The 8,101-nt window shown below is 44.0% G+C and overlaps 1 protein-coding gene across 1 annotated transcript in view; it reads left to right on the top strand.

Moving 5' to 3' along the window:
- The first annotated feature begins 2,637 nt into the window (after positions 1-2,637).
- The window catches only part of LOC124271686 (tripartite motif-containing protein 3-like), a 46,907-nt gene continuing 41,443 nt past the window's right edge, over positions 2,638-8,101 (top strand). Inside the window, exon 1 of the mRNA XM_046706842.1 lies at positions 2,638-2,742. The gene's annotated coding sequence lies outside the window, so the exon portion shown is untranslated. The remainder of the gene's footprint in view (positions 2,743-8,101) is intronic.

Below are 8,101 nucleotides of genomic sequence, written 5' to 3'. Positions count from 1 at the left end.
GAACCTTTATCGATTTTCTGACCCGCAGTGGGGGCCTATGGTCATGTACATGTACACAGATAACCACTGTTTTCCAACCTCTCCATGCTTGCATTGTATGCACTGTTTCAGCGTGGATCTTATCGTTGTTTCAGGAGCAATGTTCTTCTCGACAACTGTGTTTGGGTTTCTGTCAACTCTGAAGAGGAGAGCCCTGGAACCCTCTGAGGACACACTTCAGGACACAAGAGCTTCCGACGTTGCTGACCTTACGGACGCTCTAGTGAATGCGAGTGAGTGAGTTTGGATGGTACACCGCAACAGTATTGTGACTTGGAAGGAACATTGTAAACCACACACACTAAGCACTATTTTGATTCCTTAAACTCTTACCAAGTCTCATTTACTCTCTTATACAAAGAACACGTGTAATATGTAAAAACAAAACATCTATTTTATCCTATAATCAACAAATTGAAGACGTAGTGATTAGGAGTGCCATTACAAAGAACTTGTTATAGTGAATACTATATTATAAGTATCTGTATACAGAGCAGAAGACCAACTGGCCTCAGTCATTATCAGGCATCAGTCGATTATGTTCACGCCTCAATATTAAAGGATGTCATTTTTCCCTGTCTGTTTTGTATGCCTCGGGTGGCAATGGATACGCATTCAAGTTCATGCATCTGGTATCATAACTATTTTACTGTGATCCACAAGGAGACGCACACAATACGGTTCTGGATAGAATCGTACACAATCAACTCTGTGTTCTGTAGATATGTTTTAGGAGGCATGGTTGAGGGTATGCGGATAAGTGAGTGAGCGGTTATAAAACAAACCAAATCAATATCAAACAAATAATTTTATCAGAATTTGGTACAAATTTCAACCAAAATGAGACCATTAGAGAACATGGAGATTTACTGTGTCTTTCCTCATACGTAATTCCCAGCAGGATACACGCTATCACTTTGGTCAAGATAGTTGTATGCAATGTCAGGCAATTTGTGAATAAACACCATTATGAAGCTGAAGACAATACATGAAGTTGATGTGGATGTACAACAACACAGATGGGAATGGTGTAACCAGTGTCGTTTGTCATGCCATGGGTAAAACAGACACACGCACGCGCGTACGCCCCCTCGGAGATCCACTCGTGAGAGGTCACGACCTCAGTGGATGAGGACGGGAGACTATGTGATGTCAGTTTCTGCCAGTACTGATTGGATGAGGCGTGCAGAGTACTTGTCGTCATTGATTAGCAGCGGAGTGCTGGATGATGGGAGTGCCAGAAATACCTTGCTTCAGTTAATTTCCGGGAACGGTAAATTATGAGGACATCATTTCAATGCAGGGGGGAAGTATATGTAATAGGGTGAAATAAAAGCAATTATATTAACTTCATGTGTTGCGTTATTTTTATCAAAATGTATATACATCTGTGTTGTTTTGGGTTCAACAGAGGTTCATTTTGTTCACAATGAGCAGTTGTCGGCAAATAGTGTTTTAAGTGCTTAATGCAGGTCTCTGATTGCTTTGGATCATTCCATTACAAGGTCATAGGGTAATTAGGTTATTCTATCTTTCTGTCAGGTATGTGATTTGTAATGATCACCTGGTTGATTGGGATTGGCTTATTTCAAATCATAGGTCATCAGCTATTTTCACTCACACAGCACTTGTCACCCTCACCTTATGTGCTCAGCACTTGTCACCAGTACTTGATGTGCACAGCAATTCAAGATAATCAATAATCTACTTCTAAGGTTAGTAATTATAGTGCAGTATTGCTATATGCTTTTATTAATGAATAAATGACATAAATAAGTATCATAAGTAAACATTTTCAGTACAGTATTTGATAGTGTAATTAACAAATGTATGAATACTCTTATGCAAGAATGTGTGTATGAGTGATGATTTCATATATAACTTTGTATTATAAGTGTGATTGGATTATGCATATTTATATAAATCACACAATGAAGTAAACCTTTCCTTGTAGATATGTGTATTGTACAAGTTAATTGTTGTGTCTGAACTATTCTCAGTCACGTGACATATGAATATATTTTCATGTGTTTCATGTGTTATCATGTGTTTCATGTGTTGCTTGGCTCAGGTATCACAGTCCTGTAGTATGAGGAGGGTTGACCGCCGGTAACAACACTCCCGTGTCACCCACAGGGTACGCAGGTTATAATCTATTTCGTTATTTATGCATAAGTGACGTATTTGCTTATTGTTGCATATATTGTATTATTGTCTTGTATCATGTACTTGATGGCATGATGATATATCATAATTTGGTAAACACATTTGTAAGAAACATATATTTGTATGTGCACTTCTATTGGTATGAGCATATGATGTATGCATTATTACAGATAGTAATGTACCTGTAAACATATGCTTATTGATGTTATGTAATATAGTGTGATGTAATATGTACGCTTGTATTTTAACCCATCAAAGAAATTGTACTTATGATAACACTATTGTTACAGAGCGTCTACTGATATCAACTGATATCCACTGAATCCTCAGAATAAACGAGTTGACCTCACACCCGCAGCCTTTATTCTCACTGACATAGAGGGTAAATCCCAGACCGCAACACATATAACCCGGAAGTGACCTGTATAACAAGGAAGCCGAACCTCCTGGTAGGTGTGTGCTGTGTCGTCGCGACATATTCCAGTAAAGCTGTCTTGAGATGGATATAGGTGCAGTGTAAATCAGCGAAATACATACGTGAGTATAATAGCTTGTGTAATTTCTATGCTGGACTTGAATTAAGTTAAGTGATCAGGCTTTAGAGGTAAACCTTTTATTGTCACTCCAACTGGCGCCATTACTCGTGGTGTGTCACGCACGATACATGTCATATTACACTTACAAAACAAGGTCAACTCTATCTAACGTTATAACAGTGGAACAGGGTGTCAGTTGGCGAATTAGGATCAGGCAGATTCCGTTTATTTACAAAACAATCACTCTGGCAGAAATCCTGTCGTCACTTGACTGCATCGACCTTGAGGTCTACATTATCGTCGACTGTGTGAATACGGGCGTTGTCGTCGTCAAGTGCCATGCAGGACAGGCTATTTTTAGATCAGTAGTCGTGCAGGGGATCAGTGGGACAGATCTATACCTGCGGCGTTTGTGTGCAGTCGGGTAGATCGAGGTGCAGGAGTTGAGGGTGGATACATGGCTCATACTTAAGGAAGCACAAGGTGTGAGAAATACGGGTGGAGTGTATGGTTAAAGCAGAAGGATGTGTGTGACATATAGTAGACTAACGTTTAGTCTCTGATTATATTCTCTTAAAAAAAGTAGGGGATCCTGAACTTTTAATTTGCAACGGAAATATACAGGGTACAGGGTGTGACATACGAGGTGTGAGGTACGGGATGTGAGGTACAGGATGTGAGGTACAGCTTTCGAGGTACGGTGTGACGCATAGAGTGTGAGGTATAAGATGTGACGTACTAGATGTGAGGTACGGGAAGTGTGGTACGGGATGTGAGGTACGTTTTGTGAGGTACTGAGTGATGTACGGGGTGTGAGGTACAGGATGTGAACATGGAGATTTACTTTGTCTTTCCTCATGCGTAATTCCCAGCAGGATACACGCTATCACTTTGGTCAAGATAGTTGTATGCAATGTCAGCCAATTTGTGAATAAACACCATTATGAAGCTGAACACAGTACATGAAGTTGATGTGGATATACAACAACACAGATGGGAATGGTGTAACCAGTGTCGTTTGTCATGCCATGGGTAAAGCAGACACACGCACGCTCGTACGCACGCACTTCCACACACGTTTTCATGTCGGGGAAATCAGTCAAGTTAGAACAAACACAATTGTGGGCTACATTACATGGACCCGCCATGGTACAACAATAATACTGTTAAATATAGATCTAAGTGTCACGTACATCAAATATCAAACAGTTCAGTTTGTGATTAATGTTTATGATAGAGCTGTTCGCTATTCGATTATGATAAAACTCGCGCCTAAACATATAACCCGGAAGTGACCTGTATAACAAGGAAGCCGAACCTCCTGGTAGGTGTGTGCTGTGTCGTCGCAACATATTCCAGTAAAGCTGTCTTGAGATGGATATAGGTCCAGTGTAAATCAGCCAAATACATACGTGAGTATAATAGCTTGTGTAATTTCTATGCTGGACTTGAATTAAGTTAAGTGATCAGGCTTTAGAGGTAAACCTTTTATTGTCACTCCAACTGGCGCCATTACTCGTGGTGTGTCACGCACGATACATGTCATATTACACTTACAAAACAAGGTCAACTCTATCTAACGTTATGACAGTGGAACAGGGTGTCAGTTGGCGAATTAGGATCAGGCAGATTCCGTTTATTTACAAAACAATCACTCTGGCAGAAATCCTGTCGTCACTTGATTGCATCGACCTTGAGGTCTACACTATCGTCGACTGTGTGAATACGGGCGTTGTCGTCGTCAAGTGCCATGCAGGACAGGCTATTTTTAGATCAGTAGTCGTGCAGGGGATCAGTGGGACAGATCTATACCTGTGGCCTTTGTGTGCAGTCGGGTAGCTCGAGGTGCAGGAGTTGAGGGTGGATACATGGCTCATACTTAAGGAAGCTCAAGGTGTGAGAAATACGGGTGGAGTGTATGGTTAAAGCAGAAGGATGTGTGTGACATATAGTAGACTAACGTTTAGTCTCTGATTATATTCTCTTAAAAAGGTAGGGGATCCTGAACTTTTAATTTGCAACGGAAATATAAGCGTTAAGCAGTTTTTCAAAGAGGGTTATCAAAAAATGATATGAGGTATTGGGTGTAAGGTGCGGGATGTGAGGTACAGGGTGTGAGGTATAGAGTGTGAAGTACAGGGTGTGAGGTATAGGGTGTGAGGTACAGGGTGTGAGGTATAGGGTGTGAGATAAGGGTGTGAGGTACGGGATCTGAGGTAAGGGGTGTGAGGTACAGGGTGTGAGGTATAGGGTGTGAGATAAGGGTGTGAGCTACGGATGGATCTGGGGTGTAGGGGGTGTGAGGTATAGGGTGTGAGGGTATAGGGTATGAGATAAGGGTGTGAGGTACAGGATCAGAGGTACAGGGGTGTGAGGTACAGGGTGTGAGGTATAGGTGTAAGGTACAGGGTGTGAGGTACAGGATATCAGGTACTAGATGCGAGGTGTGAGGTAAGGGTGTGAGGCGTGTGAGGTAAGGGTGTGAGATAAGGGTGTGAGGTACGGGATCTGAGGTAAGGGGTGTGAGGTACAGCGTGTGAGGTACGGGGTGTGAGATAAGGGTGTAAGGTACGGGATCTGAGGTGAGGGGTGTGAGGTATAGGGTGTGAAGTACAGGGTGTGAGGTACAGGGTGTGAGGTATAGGGTGTGAGGTACAGGGTGTGAGGTACAGGATATAAGGTACAAGATGCGAGGTACTAGATGTGAGGTACGGGATCTGAGGTAACGGGTGTGAGGTACAGCGTGTGGGGTACGGGATGTGAGGCATAGAGTGTGAGATATGAGATGTGAGGTACTAGATGTGAGGTACGGGAAGTGTGGTACGGGAAGTGTGGTACGGGATGTGAGGTACGGGGTGTGAGGTACGGGATGTGAAGTACGGGATATGAGGTACTGGTGAGTTACAGGGGTGTGAGGTACGGGATGTGAGGTGAGTGAAGTACAGGGTGTGAGGTACAGGATGTGAGGTACAGGATGTACAGGGGTGTGAGGTACAGTGTATGAGGCACGAGATGTGAGGTACAGGGTGTGAGGTACGGGATGTGAGGTACTGGAATGAGAGGTACAGGATGTGAGGTATAGGATGTGAGGTACAGGATGTGAGGTACAGGATGTGAGGTACAGGATGTGAGGTACAGATGTGAGGTACAGGTTGTGAGGTACAGGATGTGAGGTACAGGATGTGAGGTACAGGATGTGAGGTATATATGTGAGAGTGCAGGATGTGAGGTACAGGATACAGGATGTGAGGTACATGGTGTGAGGTACAGGATGCGAGGTACAGGATGCGAGGTATGGGATGAGAAGTACAGGTTTTGAGGTACAGGATGAGAGGTACTACATGTTTGTGGTACAGGATGTGAGGTACAGGATGTGAGGTACAGGATATGAGGTACTAGATGTGAGGTACAGGATGTACGAGTGTGAGGTACAGGATGTGAGGTACAGGGTGTTAGGTACAGGATGTGAGGTACAGGATGTGAGGTACAGGATGTGAGGTACAGTGTATGAGGTATGAGATGTGAAGTACAGGATGTGAGAGGTACAGGATGTGAGGTACAGGATGTGAGGTACAGGATGTGAGGTACGGTATGTGAAGTACGGGATGTGAGGTACGGGATGTGAGGTACGGGATGTGAAGTACGGGATGTGAGGTACGGGATGTGAGGTACAGGATGTGAGGTACGGGATGTGAGGTACTAGACGTTTGGTACAGGATGTGAGGTAAGGTGTGTGAGGTACGGGGGTGTACGAGATGTGAGGTACGGGCTGTGAGGTACTAGATGTGAGGGGTAGTAAGATGTGAGGTACTAGATGTGAGGTACAGGATGTGAGGCACACATTACAATTTTCCTTTATCACCACCCGTAAACACATCTCATGGGATTCACCTGCACATCGCAGTAGCTCCCATACACGTGTATCGGGTGTTATTATTGGTTTTAACGGTTTTCAAGAAGTTCGTTAAATCACTGTAGATCATTAATTTTGACAATCATCTTGCATCTGAAAATGAAAATCGTACTCATGCAGATTTCACGTCATACACCAATCATCTTTCATGAACGACAACTGTACAGACAACTATGGTCATACGGAAGTGCAAGTGGTGATGCACTCTCAAAACATTCATTATCATCATATCAAAGTAGATTGACTCGTTATATATCTCCAAATTTTTTCAATCGTAATTTAAAAAGGAAGTTTTACAAACATCTCTCTCCTCCTCCTCTACCCACATATCTTCACCCTCCTACCAGTACCCACATCTCTCACCTCCTCTTCTTCACCCTCTCTACCATTACCCACATCTCTCTCCCCCCGCCTCTACCAGTCTTCACCTCTCCTACCAGTACCCTCACATCTGTCTCCTACCCGCTTCACCCTCTACTACCAGTACCCACATCTCATCTCCCACCCGCTTCACCCTACTACCAGTACCCACATCTCTCTCCTACCGGCTTCACCCTCCTACCATTACCCACATCTCTCTTCTTTTCACGTCACCCTCCTGCAAGTACCCACGTCTTCCTCCCCCACAGCTCTCCTTCCAACACGTACCCGCCTCTCCTTCCTACACATAATCGCCTCTGCTTCCTCACCGCTTCTCCCTCCTACCAGTACCCACATCTCTCTCCTCTTCACTTCAGCCTCCTACCAGTACCCACATCTCTCCTCTCTTCACTTTAGCCTCCTGCAAGTACCCACATCTGAGGAAATCTAGACTTGCTTAGTTAGGGCTTTAGCATTGCAAAAAGGCTCTCCTTCATACACATAATCGCCTCCCCCTCCTCCCTTCTCCACTTCAGCCTTCTACCAGTACCCACATCTCTCTCCTCTTCACTTCAGCCTCCCACGAGTACCCACATCTCTACTCTTCACGTCACCCTCCTGCAAGTACCCACGTCTTCCTCCTCCCCAGCTCCCCTTCCAACACGTACCCGCCTCTCCCTCCAACACATAATCGCCTCTGCTTCCTCACCGCTTCTCCCTCCTACCAGAACTCACATCTCCCTTCTTCCCAGCGCTCCCTCCACCCCTGCTCTCTCCCATGTAATCAGTCGGGTAAGAATAATTAGAGTACTGGACCTTCTTCCCACAGTACTATGACTTAATATTCACAAGGCGCGTGTGTCCCTAACTCCATTCCATTATGACAAAACTCGCTCATAAGCCTGTAACCCGGAAGTTACCTGTACAACAAGGAAGTCAACGACAAGCAGGTGAATACTGTACTGTCTCGACATATTCCAGAAATTCCTTCTTGATGTAGCTGTATTTGGTTAATTTTCAGCGCAATACATGCGTGAGTATAGTAGATTATGTAATTTCTATGTCGACCTTCATTTAAGTGTTCACA

The sequence above is a fragment of the Haliotis rubra genome, unplaced genomic scaffold (assembly GCF_003918875.1).
Source record: "Haliotis rubra isolate DU_JTF1 unplaced genomic scaffold, ASM391887v1 Scf1621, whole genome shotgun sequence".
Taxonomy (NCBI): domain Eukaryota; kingdom Metazoa; phylum Mollusca; class Gastropoda; order Lepetellida; family Haliotidae; genus Haliotis; species Haliotis rubra.
The sequence above is the reverse complement of the archived record's forward strand: the minus strand, read 5'-3'. Positions and strand labels throughout refer to the sequence as shown.